Source organism: Schistocerca piceifrons, chromosome 2 (genome assembly GCF_021461385.2).
Source record: "Schistocerca piceifrons isolate TAMUIC-IGC-003096 chromosome 2, iqSchPice1.1, whole genome shotgun sequence".
Classification (NCBI taxonomy): Eukaryota; Metazoa; Arthropoda; class Insecta; order Orthoptera; family Acrididae; genus Schistocerca; species Schistocerca piceifrons.
Window position 1 is genome coordinate 375180655 of NC_060139.1, and position 24737 is coordinate 375205391.

The 24737-nt window shown below is 43.7% G+C and overlaps 1 pseudogene; it reads right to left on the reverse strand.

The window, feature by feature from the left end:
* LOC124775409 overlaps positions 1-24737 on the reverse strand; it is a 362017-nt pseudogene that overhangs the window by 289114 nt on the left and 48166 nt on the right.

The following is a 24737-nucleotide window of genomic DNA, read 5'->3' on the forward strand; positions in this document are numbered from 1 at the left end:
CAGAGCATTCACACAAGGCTGGGAACGGTGGCGACACCTACAACGTGCTCACATGAGGAAAGTTTCCAACCGATTTCTCGTACACACACAGCAGTTGACCGGCGTTGCCTGGTGAAACGTTGTTGTGATGCCTCGTGTAAGGAGGAGAAATGCATACCATCACGTTTTCGACTTTGATAAAGGTCGTATTGTAGCCTATCGCGACTGCGGTTTATCGTTTCGCGACATTGCTGCTCGCGTTGGTCGAGATCCAATGACTGTTAGCAGAATATGGAATCGGTGGTTTCAGGAGGGTAATACGGAACGCCGTCCTGGATCCCAAGGGCCTCGTATCACTAGCAGTCGAGATGACAGGCATCTTATCCGCATTGCTGTAACGGATCGTGCAGCCACGTCTCGATCCCTGTGTCAACAGATGGGGACGTTTGCAAGACAACAACCATCTGCACGAACAGTTCGACGACGTTTGCAGCAGCATGGACTATCAGCTCGGAGACCATAGCTGCGGTTACCTTTGACACTGCATCACAGATAGGAGCGCCTGTGATGGTGTACTCAACGACGAACCTGGCTGCACGAATAGCGAAACGTCATTTTTTCGGATGAATCCAGGTTCTGTTTACTGTATCATGATAGTCGCATCCGTGTTTGGCGACATCGCGGTGAACGCACATTGGAAGCGTGTATTCGTCATCGCGATACTGGCGTATCACCCGGCGTGATGGTACGGGGTGCCATTGGTTACACGTATCGGTCACCTCCTGTTCGCATTGACGGCACTTTGAACAGTGGACGTGACATTTCAGATGTGTTACGACCCGTAGCTCTACCCTTCATTCGATCCCTGCGAAACCCTACAATTCAGCAGTATAATGCACGACCGCATGTTGCAGGCCCTTTACGGGCCTCTCTGGATACAGAAAATGTTCGACTGCTGCCCTGGCCAGCCATTCTCCAGATCTCTCACCAAACGAAAACGTTTGGTCAATGGTGGCCGAGCAACTGGCTCGTCACTATAAGCCTGTCACTACTCTTGACGAACTTTGGTATCGTGTTGAAGCTGCATGGGCAGCTGTACCTGTACACGCCATCCAAGGTCTGTTTGACTCAATGCCCAGGAGTATCAAGGCCGTTATTACGGCCAGAAGTGGTTGTTCTGGGTACTGATTTCTCAGGATCTATGCACCCAAATTGCGTGCAAATGTAATCACATGTCAGTTTAATATATTTGTCCAATTTATTCTTGGTGTAGCAATTTTAATGGCCAGTAGTTACATGTACATACGAGGGGCGTTCAATACGTAATACATCAAATTTTTTTTGTCCACCAATTTCAGTTGATAAGTGCAGAACTTGCTGCTGGACATCGTGGAATATTTCCGCTTCAGTCCCTGTAGTTTCACGAATTTCCGGTAGTGGCGGCACTGTACTTCGCTTTCAAAATGGCGACTGTAATGGAGGTGCGTTCCGAGCAGAGAGCTGTTATTGAGTTTCTTTTGGCAGAAAAGCAGAGCATCGCAGATATTAATAGGCACTCGCAGAATCTCTATGGAGATCTGGTAGTGAAGAAACGGACGTTGAGTAGTTAGGCGAGACGTTTGTCATCATCGCAGCAAGGTAGCGCAAACCGATCCGATCGCCCACGTGCCGACTGGCAGTATACGGACAGTCTCATTCCAGGTGATCAGTGGACTCCAGTCAAACGCCTCGCTGCTCAACTGGACTTCTCTGATGGTAGTGCTGACACACTCGTCCACCAGCTTGGGTACTCACAGGTGTGTGCCTGCTGGGTACCACGGTGCCTAACAGGAGACCGTAAAGGACAACAGAGGATCATCAGTGCGTAATTAGTTGCGCAGTACGTGGCTGATCGTAACAATTTTTTGACAAACATCGTCACAGGCGATGGAACACGGGTTCATCACTTCGAAACGGAAACGAAACTGCAATCCATGGAGCGGCGCCACACCACCTCTACTCCGAAGAAAATGTTCAAAGCCGCATCCTCAGCCGGTAAAGTCATGGCGACGGTCATCTGGGCCTCTGAAGGCTTTATTCTGTTTGATGCCCTACTATCAACTCGGAAATGCATTGTGCACCCCTCAGGAAATTGAAGAAACGACTTCAGGATGTTCGTCGCCACAAATATGCAAACGACTTGTCCCTCTCCATGACAACGCAAGGCTTCGCACAACTCTGCGCATCCGAGAGGAGCTCAAGAAACTACACTACTGGCCATTAAAATTGCTACACCAAGAAGAAATGCAGATGATAAACGGGTATCATTGGACAAATATATTATACTAGAACTGACATGTGATTACATTTGCACGCAATTTGGGTGCATAGATCCTGAGAAATCAGTACCCAGAACAACCATCTCTGGCCGCAATAACGGCCTAGATACGCCTAGGCATTGAGTCAAACAGACCTTGGATGGCGTGTACAGGTACAGCTGCCCATGCAGCTTCAACACGATACCACAGTTTATCAAGAGTAGTGACTGGCATATTGTGACGAGTCAGTTGCTCGACCACCATTGATCAGACGTTTTCAATTGGTAAGAAATCTGGAGAACGTGCTGGCTAGGGCAGCAGTCGAACATTTTCTGTATCCAGAAAGGCCCGTACAGGACCTGCAACATGCGGTCGTGCATTATCCTGCTGAAATTGTAAGGGGTCCGTAGGCCCTTACGATAAGTTTGCACTCGGCACAGGTCGACAGGGCAAACAATCGATAGTGTCGGGTTGCGAGAGCGAGTGAGAGTTGAGTCAGTTCCCAGGTTGCGGGCCGTGCCGTGTGGAGGCCTGTCGATGTAATACAAGGCTGACCGACAAAGGGAGTGGCCATCGCCGCGGTTTAACCCCTTTGTGTTAGAATAATACGGGAAAGTGAGGAAGTATAATTACTAGAGTGATCAGTGATATTTCTGTGCCGATATTTTTGGTTTCGCGTCTACCGCGCCGGCATCATTTGGATTGCAGTGTTGGATTGCAGTGATTGAATTTGCGTGTGTCAATAATGAATAACGAAGTGGCCTGTGCTGAGATTAGCCGTAATTAAATATGTATGACGAAGGCAGTGGCTGTCTCCTTCCTTTTGTATTTTTGAGACGAATATAGGTCTTTGATTAGTGAAGCTGTGTTGGCGTTTCTTCTTGTCACCGGACATTTCATTATTACAGCATTTGAGAAGGACAAAATGGAATGTAACAACTCCGTAGCAGTCAAATCCGATTGCCAGCCCCATTAGGTACACGGTCACATTAATTAATATTTATTTGGGCTGCTATTCAGATTCCGATCGAGCGGGATACATAAATCGGAGGTGTTACAAAATGTAGGGTTTCGCAGGGATCGAATGAAGGGTAGAGCCACGGGTCTTAACACATCTGAAACGTAACGTCCACTGTTCAAAGTGCCGTCAATGCGAACAAGAGGTGACCGAGACGTGTAACCAATGGCATCCCATACCATCACGCCGGGTGATACGCCAGTATGGAGACGACGAATACACGCTTCCAATGTGCGTTCATCGCGATGTCGCCAAACACGGATGCGACCATCGTCCGTAGCTCGTGGTCGTGCGACAGCGTTCTCGCTTCCCGCGCCCGGGTTCCCAGGTTCGATTCCCGGCGGGTTCAGGGATTTTCTCTGCCTCGTGATGACCGGGTGTTGTGTGCTGTCCTTAGGTTAGTTAGGTTTAAGTAGTTCTAAGTTCTAGGGGACTGATGACCATAGATGTTAAGTCCCATGGTGCTCAGAGCCATTTGAGCCATTTGATGCGACCATCATGATGCTGTAAACAGAACCTGGATTCATCCAAAAAGATGACGCTTTGCCATTCGCGGACCCAGGTTTGTCGTTAAGTACACCATCGCAGGCTCTCCTGTCTGTGATGCAGCATCAAGGGTAACCGCAGCCATGGTCTCCGAGCTGATAGTCCATGCTGCTGCAAACGTCGTCTAACTGTTCGTGCAGATGGTTGTTGTCTTGCAAACGTCCCCATTTGTTTACTCAGGGACCGAGACGTGGCTGCACGATCCGTTACAGCCATGCGGGTAAGACGCCTGTCATCTCGACTGCTAGTGATACGAGGCTATTGGGATCCAGCACGGCGTTATGTGTTACCCTCCTGAACCCACCGATTCCATATTCTGCTAATAGTCATTGGATCTCGACTGACGCGAGCAGCAATGTCGCGATACGAGAAACCTCAATCGCGATAGACTACAATCCGACTTTTGTCAAAGTCGGAAACGTGATGGTACGCATTTCTCCTCCTTACACCAGGCATCACAACAACGTTTCACGAGGCAACGCCGGTCAACTGCTGTTTGTGTATGAGAAATCGGTTGGAAACTTTCCTCATGTCACCTTGTGTGAATGCTCTGAAAAGCTAATCATTTGCATATCACAGCATCTTCTTCCTGTCGGTTAAAATTCGGGTCTGTAGCACGTCATCTTCGTGGTGTAGCAATTTTAATGGCCAGTAGTGTACATTGAACTGTTCTTCCTTATCCACACTACATCCCAGATCTCGCATATTCCGGCGTCCATCTTCAACGTCGACCCTGCAAGTAAGGGTGTGTAAGACCATCCCATTGAACGGAGATCATTTTGAAAAATATGGGTTTGTAGCCAAAACCATGGCGAATAATGTGGTGTATAGGAATCCTTGATAAAACCAAACTGTTTTTCGAAAAAAGTTGAATTACTCGTACTTACTTAACGCCCCCGTACATACCATCAGCAGAGATGTAAACGATTAGGGTTGCAATGACCTATGACGGTTGTAAGGCAACTACTCTGTCTTAGTATTGTCACCACATGACCATATTTATCGTGCCCGACAAGGTATATAATAAGGGTGTGCTGCATCACATATCAAGGCAGGGCACCACCTCCTTTCCATCTTTTTGAGTATACCTATTACCCCACTTTCATAATCCCATAATCCTCTGTCCCGTCAGCGAGGTGTACCAACGGTTCCTTCATATCACCAAACGTGAAGCACCTAGAAGGGAGGAGGAAACGAAATGAAACGTCACGGGTTGAGTGGGTGTGTGGTATTATTTCAGTGAATACAAAATCGGATAAACTTTACGAAGAACTAGGCAGTATGATCTCACTTATCAGTATGACGCCGCACGCCTTCTGGCCTGAGTGCACGCACTGATTCGCTTTAGAAGGGTTGCATCCTCTCCTGGGGCAAGTTGGCCCACAACTGTTGTAACTGGTCCTTGATACCCTGGGTACTGGTGCTGGGTCGGAGTTGACGTCCGACCTGGTGCCACGCATGCTCTACCGGGAACAGATCTGAGTGCCTTGTTGGCCATGGGAATATCTCAGCATCATGGAGACAGTTCATAGAGACATGTTCCTGTATGGACGAGCATCGTTCTACTGAAAAATGACTCCACCATCCTGTCGCATTAGAGGTAACACATGAGGATGCAGGATGTCCCTCACGTTTTGTTCTGCTGTCAGTCACTACCAGCCAGGACCTGAAGTCATATCCCAATACTACCCAGAACATGACGTCAGGAATGACACCGCTGTGCCTCTCTGAAACAGTGAAAGAATGAGACCTGCCCCCAGGTTGCGACGATATTCAGCCAGGGTACTCCTGAACCGCGTCTGATCGCTGAAAACAATGCTAAGCGATTTACCAACAACCCACGGTTCCCAGTTACTGCACCACTCCAAACGCATTCGTTTGTGTTGCCTTAACGGTATCATAAGCAATGGATATTAATTCTCCAGACCGGCTGTTGTTAGTCTCCGACCAACGGTGCGGGATGACACAGAATGTTGCTGGGAGTCTGTTACTTGTTCTCTAATGCCATGTTACTATGAGTTACTATGTGCTTGGTGCACAGTACGGTGATTCTCTCTCGTGATTGTAAGGCAATGGCGACTGGAACCTCGATGATGTTTATTTCTGCCCTATCGTTCCCATGCAATCCAAGATCGAGATACTGCCATATCCGTACGTTTCAGAAATCTGGGCGTTACAGAGCTCAGCTGTGTGGCCAAATGGAGGCATACAATGAGGTCCTTTCAAGCTATTTCAGGCGTCGAGACCGCTGTCTCATACAAGTATCCGGCATCTCCGCGTCCTTTACAGTGATCAACCAGTGTCTGACGCTGTTCACGACCCTTACATATCCTACGAAGTCTGGTAGCAACAGCAAACACAAACAATATCATGCACTCTGGTGCCTTTCTACCTGCCACAGAGGATTACTCGCCAACTGCGAGTACATTTACGACTTTATGCTCATACTCGTCCATGCATTCTGGGCGCTTCACATTTCATGTCAAGGCCGTGCACGTGCTGATCGAGTAAGGAACTGCATCCCTCCACTGTCCCCAACATATACAAAGCCTTGATCTGTTCCACCCTCTGCTATGTTACTGTAGTTTGAATATCCTTTCCAATCAAAAACCTGTCACCCTCTGCACAGCCTTGAACGCCATGCACTCCTCCTTGCTTTCCGTATCCGTTTACCCTCTTCTATTCGAATCATTTATCAGCTCATCAGATTCCCATTTTTCCCTCTCATCTCATACACATCAGAATACCCTACACATCCCGCAAACTCGCCTCTAACAACCCCATGCTTCCCTTATAGTGTCCAATTCTGGCATGTTGTTACACCTGTAACGGCGCATCCCACAAACCCTACATTTACACTCTGTCCATATCGTCTCTCTGAGCAGTTTTAGCAGACTCCATCTCCCATCCGCCGTGACATTTACTCTTCTTCTCAGATTGAAGACATTTCCTATCCTCTCCACCATTAGGGCTCCCTCTTCCCTTCCCGTCCCATCCTCTACCACCCTCTCCCCTTATAACCATAGCTTGATTTCACGCTTGTTATTCACATCCGAAATTCCATGTTTTCTTATAACTTACCGTCCTTCATTGAAACCATTCCGGATAAGACCCTTCGCTCCACTGAGATCCCACACTTTACGTCATCAGAAACCTGCATCTACTCTTGCAAATTATTCCCACCCTGTATACTCCTTTCGGGTTTGGTGCAGTGAAATAGTTGGGTAGTTTTATCCCTAATACTATCAGTGAGTAATCATATTTTAAATTATTTTAGAAAACGTGTAAATTTTTCTAATATTTTAAAATTATTTGTGTTAGTATAAAGGCTTTTGAGCGGCAAGTTGTACCTCAGCCGGTTCACCTACACCCGTGAGGAGCCAAGGAATTAAAGAATAAGAACGAAAAGAAGAAGTCAGATTGGTTAAGGAGCACATTAAAGGAGTACAGACCGTGCCACGTGGTAGTGCGAGACAACGTTACCAGCACTTGACACAGTTTGAAAAGAGCGTCATTATGGGTCTACATAGAGCCAGCTGGCTAATTGTGCAGTATTTCCGAAATGTGGAGCGTTAGACTGTAAAAATGCATAATGTTGGACGCAATGGGAATGTGAAGGGAACTACACGCGCCAAAAGATGACGGTCAACTTACAGAGGGTCTTGAGACCTCACATTCAGAACACCACCGTCTCGACAGCAGCATACGTCAAGAGCGACCTGAAAAATTTGACAACGCACAGTTAGCAGCAGTCCACTGCCAATCCAGGGTAGTAGAAGAGGAGACACACAGAGGCGGGGACGGAAAGCCTCGGCCGACGGCAAACTTGTCCCATGTAGACTGGGCTGTTGAGTCCGGAACCGCACGACCGCTACGGTCGCAGGTTCGAATCCTGCCTCGGGCATGGATGTGTGTGATGTCCTTAGGTTAGTTAGGTTTATGTAGTTCTATGTTCTAGGGGACTTATGACCACAGCAGTTGAGTCCCATAGTGCTCAGAGCCATTTGAGTGGGCTGTTGATTGCGAAGGAGACCTACTGACTGTCGCAACAGGCGTCGACGTAAGCTCCCATGGCCGATACACATGCGATGGAACGAAGACAAGCATATCGGCTTCCCTCTATCAATATAAATAACATAGGACCGCAGATTAAGAGGTCATTGCTTGAAGATAGGCTACAAGTAGGGACATCGACGTCGTCCTCCTGCGATAAGTATACGACAATGAATTTCCAGTCATTTACGGGTGCGAATCCTACATATCAAACGCCTCCAAAGCTGGCAGCAGCACAGCAGTACTTCTCAAAGAAGGCTCCTCGGCAGAGGATGTACTGTACCTGCCGTCGGCGCGGAGGTTAACAATGACAGTACTTGGCGGAGATTTTAATTGTATACTTACATAGGAAGATCAATTTCCTCGATATACCCCGTGCTCAGAACTACGATTGATGGTGCAGACTACTCATCTGGTTGACATTTGGGAACATGTCCATGGCCTCAGCCCTGGATACACCCATACAAGGAGTCACTCCGCAATCCGTCTCGGCCGAATATATGTTACATGCAATTTTAATGCTGAGGTCCCGGAAGCGGAGCTGTGGCCTACAGCCTGTACTGACCATATGGCGTCTGTACAACCTCCCTCTGGCAGCAGCAAGTGTAGCGTAGCCGCAGTCCTTGAAAAATGAACGTCGCCAACCTGTGGGACACAGCATGTCGAGATACCACTGAAGATAATTGGAGATCAAGAGCCCTGGTACGTTCCGTGGACACGGATGATAGCAGATACTTAACATCGCAAAACGAAATAGGCAACGCCTTTGTAAAACAGTACGCTCAACTTTACAATGCAATGGATATCGATATGGCGGCCATTAACGAAGTTACAAATACGATTTTCGGCTCTATTGAACCAGAAGCGGAAGTACGACTGATGGAGGAGATTACAGAGGAGGAGGTGACGGAGGCCATTGGTAGGGTAGCGGTGAATAAATTGCCGCGACCAGATGGCCTCCCTCTGGAATCTGTAGGGCCTTTAACTACATGATAGCACCACGATGGACTACTATCTGCCGCGAATTAATGTCACCTGACGTGCCCCGCCGGCTTTTATGGAGGGACTGATTATCTCGATAAACAAACTCTCGGACGGTACACGGATACGGGATTACCGACCACTGACACTCCTTAACCGCGACTTTAATATATTTACCAGATCATTATCAGCACGCCTCTGAAGAGTATTACGTCAAGTGATCTCACTCGATCAGACTTCACTCGGCGGAGATAACAAAATCCAGACGGCGCTTGTTTAATACCGCGATATGATAGCCCTAGCCGCGTCCAAGCAGCACTGGCGTCGATAGATTTTGATCAATCCTTTGACAGAGTAAGCCACGCCTATCTTGCAGAGATCCTGACACATATGCGGTTTCCACGACCATTTATCACTGTCGTGATGCCGCTACTCAGCAATGCCTCCTACAAAGTTCTCGTCAATGGACGCACGACCAAATCTCTCATCGTAGCGAGGTCTGTCAGACAACGATGTCCATTACTTATGACATTATATGCACTGTCTGTCGGCTCGTTACTTTACGGCCTACGGCAACGCTTGATAACGGAGGATACGCATTAACGTGCAAGTCATATGCGGATGACCTGGTGCTGATAGTGCGAAATGAAAACGATATGAGTGTGGCTTTAGATTGGATATGCAAATATGGAACGACCACAGGCAGCCGTTTAAATGTGGACAAGTCTGTTGTTGGTGTTGGACTGACGAAAGAATGTGTAGCACCATTACGGCTCATGGATACCTTGTAATTCCTAGGGATTGTATTTACCAACGATATACGTCGCACAGCAGCGTACAGCTATAAGAGACTTCTACAGTCAGTCGCGGCGGACGTTAGAAGGGACATCACACGGGCATTAGACATGACCCAACGGGGCACATATGTTAACACTTTCCTGGCGTCACGAATTCCGCACTTTGCTCAAGTACTCTCGATGCTGCTGATGATAGCGCGACGAATACTGGCGGCATTCTGTTCCTTCGTGAGTGCAGGTCTACTATTTAAAGCAAGATACGACGCCCTCACCATCCCTCTTAGTATGGATGCACTTGGTCTTGCGCACGTTCACCATCGAGCGTCGGCGCTACACATTAGCACAAAGTTAAAGTGTGGAGACGATATCAGACTTGTCCGACAGGAACTTTAATAGAATAACTAGCACCAGTTTCTCGAATGGCGCCAGTGGCGGTCCAGCACATTTCACACTCATATCACAATATAAGGGCCTTTTTTTTGTGCAGCTATGTTCGGACGTCTCTGCCGGAAAGCAGACGTGCAACGGCGCTTGGCACCTATCGGATACTAATGACCGGACGACGCAGCAATTCTACTGAGAGGAAGCATCCACATATCATTTGGCATGTGGTATGGCGATCGATACATCATGTTTCCTTAGACACAGAGACACGTGCGATGTGGTACCTAACAGTTAATGGTAAAAATGTTACCCGATCCAGACCCCATGCGATTCGTATGACAGATACACCACTATGCCCTCAGTGCTAATCTCTGGACAACGATGACCACCGCCTCATATGCAGACCCTCGGCAGAAGTGTGCCGTTTGGCTATACAAATGATCATTTTCTTTCTTCGAATGGGACAATACAACACTGGACCAGGGATTATCTTCTTCCCGGACTGGACGTACTGCCCACGTACTAAAACGAATGCAGTAAAGTGGCTTCGAGGCCAGACGGTGCTCTGTTTGTTCAGAGATGGCCCAAGGAATGTGATGGACTTTTGGACCTTTTTTACAGGAACGACATCTGAAGATTGTGAGCAATCCGAAATACTGACCGCTTTTCTCTAACTTCCTATGGAGTGCGTTTCAAGATCCCCCGCATAGTTGGAATGTCCATAGTAGAAGAAGTTAAATTATCGATGCGATGAAAGAATGAACAGAAGATAAGAATCGGTGGACACCATATGCCTACGACGAGGCATACTCGGATGACAGAGCAGCGGGGGATTGGAAATACGTTCTCCATTGTGCTGTATGTTTCTTCTTTATGTTATGCGAAAATAATGTTTAGTTTAATATCTTTCAAGCAATACACAAATATTATTTGTGGCATGGTAATGGAATTGTTGTTACTGAAATTTAACTTCACTTAAGTGTTATACCATGATTTGCTTTAATTTTTGAAAGATATTCATTAAAATCTGAGGCATAGTTGGAGAAGTATTTCTTCTCAACATAATTTTATTGTGTTTTTCAATTGCTGATGTATGTTTAACTTTCCAAAGATTACTACTTATTACAATGTTAGTTTTACGTCAGTCTGGTTCATAGTTATACTGTTCAACTTACATAGAAAATTGTTAATGTCATTTTGTAACTCCAACAAAAAGGCAGTTTTTTGTTTTCTGTTGTTCCTATTTAAAATTAAAAAAGGCGGTAGAACAATTACCTGCATAAAAGGCACTTAAGGCAACTATTCATATTATGTGGGAGATCCGGGTAAAAAGCAGTGTCGGTACAGCTCTTGCCTGCGAAAGGAAAAGATCTCCAGTTCGAGAGAGAAAGAAGTCGGCACACAGTTTTAATCTCACAGGTAGTTTCAGAACAGCACCTAATTCGCGGCAGAGTGAAATTTCATTCTGGAAATAATGCCTGTACTGTAAGCCAGTTCTCTGCAATATATTTTCTTTCGGGAATGATAGTCCTACAAAGTGTGCAGCAGAATTTTTGTGAAGTTGGAAAGGTGAGACAGATTCACGGACAGAAGTGAGGCGGGCAGGGCAGATCGTGAGCCATGCGTGTAAAGTTGAGTAGGTGAAAGGATTGCCAACGAAAGACAAGGTACCTGGTTCGAGCCCCTGTTCGGTATACAGTTTTAATCTTGCAGTAAGTTTCGAACACGAAGGAGCTTCGCGGGAAACGACAAGCAGAAAAGTTTTGAACGGTGAAGGAAATGTGTGCTTACGCATGTGGAACCAAGTAGGCTCTGCTTTATTGGAGACCGTGACTAAGTGATCGGTTAACACACTGGACTCCCGTTTCGGAGGACGGCGATTATAACTTCCGCACTGCCATCCAGATTTAAGTTTTCCGTGGTTTCTCTAAATAGATTAAGGCCAATGCTTGGGTAGTTGCTTTGAAAAGGACGCGCCGAACTTCTTCCCCATCGTTCCCATTCTCAGCTCGCGCTGCGTTAGTGATGGTCTCGTCGCAGGCGGGTCTTTTAGTTACTTACTTGCCCCATTGATCAAATTCACGTTAAAAGCTACGATGTGGAACGTGTCAACAGAACAGACGTAGAACACTTATATACATAACTAATTAAAAACATTATATTTAGAATGGCCACATGCTGGTTATTTACAATTTTTTTATGACTGACTATCTCTACTCAACAATTCCTCTGCAGTATAGAAGTTGTTAAGGAGTAAGCAATTTAATCTACATTTGGAAGTACTTTAGCTATCTGTCAGAGATTTGATATGCATGGGTAGATTGTAAATGAGTTTTATAGTTGCATATTTCACAGTTTTCTGTGCCTAAGTTGGATTCATTAATTATAATGCAGAGAATTTTTCCTTCTAGTATCGTACTTTTAAATATATCTCTTATTTTCGAACTTAGATGGATTGTTGACAATAAATTTAGTTAGCGAATAAATGTACTGTATGGCTGTGGTTAACATTCCCAGCTGCTTAAAGAAATGCCTGCAAGATGTATATGTGTCAACTCTACACACAATTCTACTTTCTTTTGTACAATTAATACTTTTTGCATAAGTTAAGAATTACCACAGAAGATTATCCCATAAGGCATCAGTGAATACAAATACGCAAAATATGTTAATTTACTAACTTATGTACCCCTAAAGTTGCCTATTATTTTTATAGCAAAAGTAGTCGAACCTAAATACATCATCAGGTGTAGCAGTTTAAGTTTTCATTGGTGTGCACACCTATGAACTCACAATATTCTATCCTGTTCAGTATTTCTTGGTAGTACACTGGGTTAACAGGAGGTGGGATTTTTTGACAGTACAAAACCGGACGAACTGCGTATTGTTTCAAACTCTAAAGCTAGTGTATTTAAGCAAAGCTACTCAGTAACATTTCAAAAACATCGTTTACTAGTTTCTCTGTTGGCCGTTCTTTGTTCGGCTTTACAACAGTGCTTGTTATCATCTGGAAATGGTACTAATTCTGGCACCTGCTTGAAATAAAAAGGCATATCATTAACATAAAGCAAGAACAGTGGTGGGCCAGTGATTGAAACCAGTGGGATTTCCATTGTGATTTTTCACCATGCATATGATAAGGCAACCTTCTTTGTATTACTTGAACAGCCTAAGGTAACTTTATAAGTTCGATTTCTTATATAGAAACTAAATTAGGTATGTGCTGAAATACGTATGGCATAAAAACTTGATTTCTCTAATACAATATTTTGATTGACACAATCAAATGTGCCGCGCGGAATTAGCCGAGCGGTCTAGGGCGCTGCAGTCAGGGACTGTGCGGCTGATCCTGGCGGGGGTTCGAGTCCTCCCTCGGGCATGGGTGTGTGTGTTTGTCCTTAGGATAATTTAGGTTAAGTAGTGTGTAAGCTTAGGGACTGATGACCTAATCAGTTAAGTCTCATAAGATTTCACACACATTTTCTTCAACAATCAAATGTTCTTGGTAAATCACAGAAGATCCCAAAGGCTCGTGTTTTATCATTCATAGATTTTGGCAAGTGCTCAGTAAAAGTATAAACAGCTGACTGTAATTGGCTAAGGATATCATAACTACACAGTTGGGTGGTAACTCTGAAGTACATTAACCTCTTAAAAATTTTGGAGAATGGCGTAAGGAGTGACAGTGGGCAATAGTTATTGTCGTCAGAGGAGTCATCCTTTTTAGTGGCCTAACAATGAAATCTTTCAATCTTTCTGGGAAGAAGTGCTGACTTAATGGTGCATTATATAAGTGACTAAGGACATTACATATTATACACCCTCAACTTTTTAGTATCTTAGTGGAAGTATTATCCAACCCATATCAACTTCTATTTTTTAAAGTAATGATGATCTTCCTTATTTCAGCTGGGTATGTGAGATTAATTTATCCTAATCTTACTTCCTTTTTATCAGTTGAGCGTATTTGCTAAATACACTTATTTTCAGCAACAGTGGCGTTTCTTTTAAGTCAGTTCTTCTACACGAAATTTTCGAACGATTCCCATTAACGCATCTTGTTAGCTAACTGTCCACTGTTACTGACATGATTCACTTTAACGAAAACTGTCACGGGTTAAGGACGCAGCTGAAGGTGAATGAACAGCCATGCATTGATATGCAAAGTTAAATAGTTCCCTACTAATGTGAGCAATCTCATTCCTCATGTAGCAATTGGCAATGAAGTGCAAGTTAACCAATAATAAGTCGTAAAATGGTAAGAAATTAAGGAGAAAGGTCTTGGATAAGTAGAAAGAACCAGAGGTTATTCAGAGTTTCAGGAGAGCATCAAACAGCCATCGTTTGACTGAAACAGGGGAAGGGAATATAATAGAAGACGAATGGATAGCTTTGAGAGATGAAATGCTGAGGGCACAGAACAAAAACGCAAAGAGACAAGGCTCTCTACAAATCCTTGGATAAGACAGGGTATATACAGTTTACTTGACAAAAAGAGAAAATATGAAAACACAGCAAATGAAGCATGTGAAAGGGAATACGAACGTCTAAAAAATGAAATGGGCAAAAGGTGAAATATGGCAAGGAGGAATGGCTAGAGGAGAAATGCATGTCTTTAGAAGGGTTATAACTAAGAGAAAGATGGGTACTGCCAATGAACAACTGAAGAGACCTTTGGGGAAAAGAGAAGTAGCTGTATGAATATCAAGCTCACTTTCTTCAGATGTGTATTCTGTTTGTGGTTAATAGTTAAAATTCCAAATATTTGGACAATGTTCGCTTTCTGCATCTCCTAGACATGACCGCAGCTCTTGTTGTTCACTATTCTTCAGGGGCATGACATACACTATTTGATGAAATTCTGTGCCATGAAACTAAAAAAAAAGTACACGGGCACTATTCGAACCCTTACAGCCAGTGATGTAGCCGTGAAAATTATCCTTGGCACGAAAAGCCGCTTTCCAGGTATTCAACACAGGTCCCTCTGCAAGAAACATAAGACTCATCAAAACCGCGATTTACAGGTCTCATGGTCCCTTGGGAGATAGACGTGTCAGCCATCGTAAATTCTGAAACAAATTCATATCACTGATGCTATCATAGAATTCAAGGAAGACTGTTAGGTGCTCTAACGAACGTACAACAGTTTAACGGTTTGTGACTCAAGTACATTTGCATCTTCATGGTCGGGTAAAACCGCAGACGTCGGATTTAGTTCTCTAGAATGAGCCTGTAGGCAGCAAGAAATTTTCCGGAGGCAGTCAGGAGAGCGCACAATAGGAGCTTGCTTGTTGTGCTCCGGAAAGTTGCAGGAGAGTTCGCGATGGAAGCAAGAAGCCATCGCCACGGTTGGACTACTGACGCAGCAGCAGTATCCGTGGGAGACGCAGAAAACATTCCGCACAAGGTTTCGGCTTTAGCAGTGGAGAGACTACGCTTGGTCTGAGAGGAGATAAAAAATTATTGCATAAAAGTAAGGGAGAGGGTATGATAAAATATTTCTATGAGTACGTTTCAACTACCTCACTCGTTATTAACTCTTAGTTAATGAAGTGAATGTTTCCTCGATATTAACTTACGCTCTACCCTTCGAAAACCCCTTACCCACCAGCAGTTAATTTGCGGTTTCTTATGGAAACTGTCGCGTCACATGCGCATTGCAAGCTCATGTCACTCGTTCCAACTTTAAAAGGCAAGAACTTGATAAGCCGACATTGCAGGAAGCAGCTATATGATCCAAGGTATAGACTCACATCCAGCTGCGTGGCGTTCTCAGAAAATATGTGGATGAGAAAGACTTGTGAAATGTCTATCCATTTGTGTAAGGTATAGGTTTTTACGTGTTTCAAATGTATCAACTCGTCGAACACCTACTCTGTTAAATGTAGTGTAGTTGTAGTGTAAATGAAGTAGGTTTATGTTTCCAAGATTAGAGTGCCTTCGTTATTTCGAGATCTCTTTTTGTTAAGGTTGTTACAGAGAGCGAATCTATCTAAAATTCCAATCATTTATGTATTTAACGGAAAATAATTTGGGAGAGAGTTTCAAAATTTTGTTTCCATTCCAGTTCACAACTTTTTGATCCCTAAGTTTTTATGGGAAAGATTATATATAGAAATTATTCATATTTTACACCTAACGTAAACGATACGAAAAATAAGAGCACGCTTTTGATTTATTTGGTATTTTAAATGAAACATGTAAAGGAATAAAATTTCTGATTGTTTCTAAAATTTCCGAGTTCGGATTCTTTTCGTTTGATGCAGAAAGTTGAAAAATGTGCTTCTGCCGCGCATTGGGCAGCGTCACCCACATGCGGCTTTCTCAGTTGCAATTCTCGCGTAAGGTCTGACAAATTAGACAGCGATCCATCTGCAGACGAGGCTTTGCACTCTGGCCATCTTATGGACACCATGAATGGAGTTTAAAAATAGGATGGACCCTATTTATGAGTATGATCACATACACATGCAAACAGATTGTCACAGATCTAGTACGTTGTACAGTCTGTTATAACTACAGTGAAGTCGTGAACCTCCTTAACGACATGATCAGCTTAGAAGATTATGTTTCACGCAACATCCACTTGTTGTAATCGGCCAAGGGGTGTTTGACATCACTTTTCCATAGTAAGGTGGTGGTTATTCATCTACCACGACCATTTGATTTCAGTCCCTATGGCCAATATCTCGTGACACTTGTGTCGTCCTGTTATATTCCTCGTTGCTCCATGGGCGACAAGGTAGATGACAGAGTGGACCAAGGAAGTTGACGACTGATACGAGAGTGTGTACACCCGCATGGTCGTGCAGGAAGCGCTTTTATCTTGCCGATGTAAAAATGGCAACAGAGTGGGCTGTATGATATTACGGATGTATCCTGCAACGGTCAGTACAGAGTATCAGTTAATGTAAGCTGAGTATCGCCTTAGTATGGGAGTTGGTACTGTTTGCCGCTGCTTGATGTACTATATTGTGATAACACCTGCCCTTTTCACCCATTCAGCACTAGAAAACCACGTTAGAACGGGTGTCCATAGGATGAGTGAAATTATTGACATCACTTTTCCATAATAAGGTGGTGATTATTAGTATACCACGACCATTTGATTTCTGTCCCTATGGCCAATATCTTGTGATAATTATGTACATAAAACATACAAAAAATTTTACAAGCTATCTGAGAATACATTCGATTGATGCATAAGTTCGTAGCTTTTTTCCATATGTTAAAGAAACACAACAAATACATCTACGAGGCTTTAGTCATCAATAATATATTCCCCTTCACTGTTTACAACAGTCTGCCAACGCTGGAGTAACTTTTCGTTTCCGCGGATTTAGAAATCTCGTGGTTTTAAGGGGAAGAGCTCTTCGAATTATTTTAATTTTATCCATTGTTTTTCAGTGTTTCGTCCGCGACTGTTTTACTTTCGTAAAATGAAGAACAAACCGCCTTCAGTCACAAGTTGCGTTTATTTGCTGCACTATGCATTTCGAGCCCTGGAGGCTCGTCTTCAGGTGCTTTTTAGTGATTTACATCAGATTTTGTTGTTGCTTACCTGTTGATATTACATTTTTGTGTTACAACATGGTATATTGTAGATATAAGTTTAACAGCGTTAATACTATGAAACTAACTTACAGTTTAACTTTGTATGATGTCTGCTTCTGTTGTGCGGTTGGTATACTCACTACACATCTTTAATTTTGCAGTACATACTGGGATATTACTTTTTCGCACATTGCAGTAGCAGAACGTAAACATGTCAAAGATTCTCGTTCATACAGATGTTCTACTTCTAAATATAATCGATTTTCTTGTTTCACAGAAGATAATATGACATAGTATGTTCGGAGAGTATTTTCGTCAGGAAAGAAAGTTCCTTGAAGGTTTTTCGATAGAGAGCGTAAAAGATGAAACTTGAGGGTGCACGATTACTTGACGGAGGTGGGTGCTGAATCACATCCCAGCCCAGCTCATATAAGTGTTTTTAGTCAGCCTAGTAGACTGCGGGCGGGCGTTATCGTGTAGTATGACTTCGCGCAGACCTCCTGTTCGTTGTCCTTCGGTTGCGTCTGCAAGATGTCTCAGTTGTTGACAATATATGTCAGAGTGATGGTTACAGCTAGGGGAAGCAGTTCCACCAGATGAATAATATTATCTTTTGTGCATTCACACAGGTCTTTATACGAGGAGTTTCTGCTTTGTTTTGGCTCAGCCATTCCTTTCTTTTCCTTACATTAACGTGAAGACACCATTTCTCATCACCAGTAACGATACAGGACGGGAATGGTCGGTGTTGTTCACGAGTCAATTGATGACGAGGAAAGAGTGATTTTGGCTTAGAGCATCGGTACGCACACATCCGATTTTTAAACCTTCACCATTGCATGCAAATTTTGCACGATGGTGAAATGATCACGGTTCATCACATTTGGCAGTTCACGACTACACTGACATGGATCGTAGTGGATTAATGCGTCTAAACGATCTTCATCAAAACCTGAAGGTCTTCCTGAACTTAGGAGTCACTAATGTCAAAACGATCTTCCTTAGAGCGAGAAAACAATTTTCCTGTTTTCTGTCCAATGACATTATCCCCATACATGGCACAAATGTTTCTGCTGCTTCTGCTGCTGTCATCCCTCTTCTGAACTCAGGTAGAAGAACATGTAGAATATTCGGAAATGTTCCGATTTCTACACTTGGCACTCCATTTAAAGCGTCCACAGTTCCACTCATTACTTCCTGATGACAAAATGACAATATGTACACACAAACAGCAACAGTGAACTACAAATATTACAAAAACTACAAATAGATAAACCCATAGCAGCCGCTACGAAATTACGCACCAACCTAATAAAATCACGTAGGAATATCTATAATGAGTTGATCATGGTAGACTATTAAATACTTGAAGGTAAAATCTCCTCGGTTGTTAGGCTGCATGCTGCTTCTTTTACAAGTTCGACATTTCGACCCCTTTGCTAAGATCTTCTTGAGAATCTTGTGGTGTTCAGCTAACCGAGAACACCACAAGATCCTTAAGAAGATTCCAGAAGAGGGATCGAAACGTCGAGCGTGTAGAGGAAGTATGACACCATCTAATAGTCCAGAAGATTTTTGCCTTCAATGACAAAAGTCACGAAACACTGCATACTTAATAAATACTTATCGAAAATTAGATTGCACACCGTCAGCATTTATGAAAATGTTTGTTACTGTTACCAGTTTCGATTTTTGAAAATCGTCATAAGGTACAGGACGATTTTCAGTCACGACATTTGTATGGACGTATACATGGCATTCCACCTCTAAGTAACATCAAAGACGTGAACTGGACAACAGAATTTTAAATATTGTTCAGATGATTCAATGTCACTAATAGTACGCTGCAAACAATATCTGGAGATATTTACAAGTCTCCAGATGTTGTATGCAGTGAGATGTTATATTAATAACATATTTGTCAGAAAATTTAGTCTATATACTGCGTTATATTTACTAATTTACGTTATTGAGGTTACATTGTCCTAGTACGTCTACAATTTTTATTAAGACAGCACGATGCGCGAAACGAGCGACCACTCTTTCAGCAGTAGTCATACGAAGTAAGTCTACACCTACATGTAAAACTATATAAATACTCCGTAAGCTGCCTTTAGATGTGTGGCGGAGTGTACCCTATAATACTAGTAATCATTTCCTTTCCTGTTCCACTCGCAAACAACTATTTGTATGCATCAGTATGAGCCCTAATTTCTAGTATCTTATCTTCGTGGACGTTATGCGAAATGTATGTCGGCGGCAGTAGAATCATTTTGCAGTCAGCTTCAAACGCCTGTTCTCCAAATTTTCTTAATAGAGTTCCTAGAAAAAAAACGTTTCCTCCACTCCAAAATTTCCATTTGAGTTCCCGAAGCATCTTCCAAACACTTGCGTGTTTTTCGAAACTATTGGCAACAGGTATGGCAGCCCACCTTTGAATTGCTTCGATGCCCTTTAATCCAATCTAGTACGGATCCCAAACACTAGAGCAGTACTCAAGAATACGTCGCACTAGCGTCCTATATGCGGTCTCCTTTACAGAGGAACCACACTTCCCGAAAATTCTCCCAACAAACCGAAGTCGACCATTCACCTTTTCTACCACAATATCCGCATCCTCGTTCCATTTGATATCGCTCTGCAACGTTACGCCCACATATTTAAATGACTTTATTGTGTCAAGCAGGAGACTACTAATGCTGTATTCTACATTACGTGTTTGTTTCCTCAACTCATTCGTATTAAATTACATTTTTCTACATTTAAAGCTAGCTGCCGTTTATAACCAACTAGAAATTTTGTCTAAGTCATCCTGTATCCTTCAACAGTCACTCAACTTCGACACCTTAACACCCTAGCATCTTCCCCCAACAGCCGCAGTTTGCTGCTCACCCTGTCCACCAGATTGCTTATGTATATATAAAATAATAGTGGTCCTATCACACTTCCCTGGGGCGTTCTTGGCGAAACCCTTGTCGTCGTTTCTACTGCGCCCACTACATGGCGCTCTGAATCACTGTCTTTCTGTTGTTATTCTTGTAGTAACCAATCAGATGACTGATTTGATGCAGCTGCCTATGCTACTCTATACTGGCAACTTTCTTCGCTTTTGTGTAGCTATTGCACCCTACATCGATTTCAAACTGGTTAATGTACTCAGGCATTCGTGTCCCACTACAATTTTTATCGCTCACAGTTTTCTCCATTACCAGCCTACGTATTCCTTGTTGACTCGGCGTGAGCCCGATCGATATGACCATTCGTTCAATCAAGCTGTGCTACAAACTTCTTTTTTTCTCTGACTTGCTTCCGTTTTCTATTAGTCGTCTGATCTACTCATCTAATATTCAGCATTGCACTGTGTCATCACACTTGTTATCTTGTCCTCCGATCTGTTTGTTGTCCACGTTTCACTTACGCAGAGGGCTATATGTAAGAACATATACCTTCAGAAAAGATTCTTAACGTTTAAATTAACACAAACGTTAATTTGTTTAATAAATTTATCTTTTTCAGGAGAGCGTTTCTTGCTGTTGTCAGCGGAAATGTTATATCCTCTTCACGTCTGCTAAATCTGAATCTATATCTACTGGGTGGTGACAAGCAGTCTGAAAAGCTTGCAAGAGTGTTACAGGTTAGACTGAGCTGAGAAATAATTGTTAAAAAAAACGTTACGCCGTTTCCGATTTAATTATCACTGGAATTGGCCAATCAGGCCCTTCCACGCCCAAATTCGAGCGATCTCCCAGAGACGGTGTTGCCAACGTGTTCTTCGTTTGGTGTTATAAGCCGAAGAAGAAAGCCATACAAAAACCGGACGTGGGCCGCCAGTAAAGATCTAATTCAAGCTAGAGGCTGAGCAGTCTTGTGCGCTATCATCTTCGCTATGAAAACAACTAACATTAATTGAATCTGGTAGGTAGTTTGCATTTGGACGAGTAACGACCTGATGGGGTAACTTCAATGCTAATTAACTCGGGAACGGTGCAACGTATCGACTTTTATTTTTGGCAACTATTTCTTCCTTGCAGACGCTTACAAACTATTCAGACTGTTTATGATCAACCTGTCTATTCCAAAGGCCAACTTACGGTGTGTGGCGGAGAGTCATTCTGGTCTAATTACCTTTTCACCTTTTTTCCTGTCCCATTCACGAAAGATGCATGAGAAATACACACATCAAAAAAATCAGAAAATTGGAATAGAGATCAACATAAACATCATGTCCGCCCTTTTTATTGCTCATGAAAACCACACATTGCATGTTGTACCACCTGCTATACACAACGATACCTCTAATACCCAGTAGCACGTCCTCTTGCATTGATGCATGCCTGTATTCGTCGTGGCATACTATCCACAAGTTCATCAAGGCACTGTTGGTCCAGATTGTCCCATTCCTCAACGGCGATTCGGCGTAGATCCCTGAGAGTGGTTGGCGGGTCACGTAGTCCATAAACATGCCCTTTTCAATCTATCCCAGGCATGTTTGTCAGGGTTCATGTCTGAAGAACATACTGGCCACTCAAGTCGGGCGATGTCGTTATCCTGAAGGAAGTCATTCACAAGATGTGCACGATGGGGGCGCGAATTGTCCTTTATGAAGACGAATGCCTCGCCAATGCGCTACCGATGTGGTTGCGCTATCAGTCGGAGGATGGCATTCACGTATCGTACAGCCGTTACCGTTACGTGAACCACTAGCGGCGTACGTCGGCCCCACAAAATGCTATCCCCAAACATCAGGAAACCTCCGCTGAACTCGCTGGACAGAGTGTCTCAGGCGTTTAGTCTGACCGGGTTGCCTCCAAACACGTCTCCGATTATTGTCTGGTTGAAGGCATATGCGACGATCATAGGTGAAGGCAACGTGATGCCAATCCTGAGCGGTCCATTCGGCATGTTGTTGGACTCATCTGTACAGCGTTGCACGGTGTCGTGGTTGCAAAGATGGACCTCGCCTTGGACGTCGGGAGAGAAATTGCGCATCATGCAGCTTATTACGCACATTTGCAGTCTAAAAACGATGTCCTGTGGCTGCACGAAAACCATTATTCAACATGATGGGGTTGCTGTCAGGTTTCCTCCGAGCCATAATCCCTAGGTAGCGGTCATCCACTGCAGTAGTAGCCCTTGGACGGCCTGAACGAGGCATGTCATCGACAGTTCCTGTCTCTCTGTATACCCTCCATGTCAGAACAACATCGCTTTGGTTCACTCCGAGACGCCTGGACACTTCCCTTGTTGAGAGCCCTTCCTGGCACAAAGTAACAATGCGGGCGCGATCGAACAGAGTTACTGACCGCCTAGGCATAGTTGAACTACAGTCAACACGAGCCGTGTGCCTCCTTCCTGGTGGAATGACTGGAAGTGATCCGCTGTCTGACCCCCTGGCGCTGCTCATGCATGGTTGTTTACATCTTTGGGCGGGTTTAGTGACATCTCTGAACAGTCAAAGGAACTGTGTCTGTGATACAATATCCACAGTCAACGTATGTCTTCAGGAGTTCTGGGAATCGGGTGATGCAAAACTTTTTTGAGGTGTGTTGCCACAATTCTTCATGAAACTTGAACTCACGAAATTTGAAGAATAAACCTCTCCGTGATGTGCAACGCCGCTCTTGCAGCCACTGGAGTGTGTTGAGCATCTCCGCAAGGCTCTCCCGCCGTATATACGATCCTGTAAAAAACCTGCTCCCCTTCGCTGGATTTTCTCCATTTCTTCTGTTGCTGCTACTTCATAAGTGTCCGCGTCTGATGCACAATAGTCAAGAATCGGTAGAACTGTTTGCTGTCCACGTTTCACTTCCGCAGAGGGCTATATATATAAGAAAAATACCTTCAGAAAAGATCCCTAACATTTAGTTACTTCTTTCGTGGATGAGTTACGTTTTCTTAAGGTTCTTCCACTAAGCCTCAGATTGGCATCTGCTTTCCCTATTATTTGGACATTCCACTTTAGGTTGTTCTCGATGGGCATCCCTAGGTATTTTGCTGTAGTAACTGTTTCCAATGACTTTTCGTCAGTAGTGTAATTCAAGAGTAGTGGATTTCTTCGCCTATTTATTCGCAATGCATTATACGTATTTACGTTCAGTGTCAACTGACACTCACTGCACCAATCATCGATCCTCTGCAGATCTTGCTGCATTTCTCTATAGCCTTATGGCATTGCAGCATTCCTATACACGAAAGAATCGACTGCGAATAGCCTCATGAACCTCCAACGTTATCCATTAGATCACTAATGCAAATTGTAAATTAGTTATTTTGTTTCTTAAATGTCAGAATTCATCTATTACTTTCAGTGTCTCATTCCCAATCTATGAGGGCGTGCTGAAATGTTCTCAGTATCGGTTGAGGATTCACTTTTCCTTCTTCTTTTTTTTCTTTTTTAAAAAAAGAAAGAACCACGCAGTAATCATCCGAATATGACAGAAATCGGTAGATGTTATGTGGATATAAGTACAAACAAACGATCACAATTTCATAAATATTGGATGATTTATTCAAGAGAAGGAGCGTCACAAACTGAGCAAGCAATTGTTCGGCTTGAAATTGATTGGTAGCCTCATGAGGAATATCGTACTAAATTCCGTCCACAGGTATATCACATCAACCGATTTCTGTCCCTTTCGGATAGTTCCTTCGTGATGTTTTTTGTCTTGGAGTGTATCACATGTCATGCATATTACTCAGTTGACTTTCCTGCTTGGCCGATGCAAGTTGCAACCCTCTGCCGGTAGAGGGCTCCGAAATGTAGCGTGTGACATGGCGGTATGCAACGTAACTATGTCCGTGCATGAGAAACAGCGTGCTGTAATCGACTTTCGATATCTAAGAGTTCGTCCACACATAGAGCACCCTCTCCTTCAGCATGACAGTCCCAAACCACACATGAGCGGCGCGACATCTACAACAGTCAGACGTCTTGGGTTCACTGCCATCGATCATCCTCCACACACTCCCGGCTTCTTGATTTATTGTGTCTTCTATATCTTTTTTATTACGCAAATGTTTGTCATACCATCGTGTTCTCCATATTTACACTGCATCAGTATCAAACATTTCGTAACACTTATGTAGTTATTCGATGAACCGTTCACTATTTTGCCAGTGACTTTATTG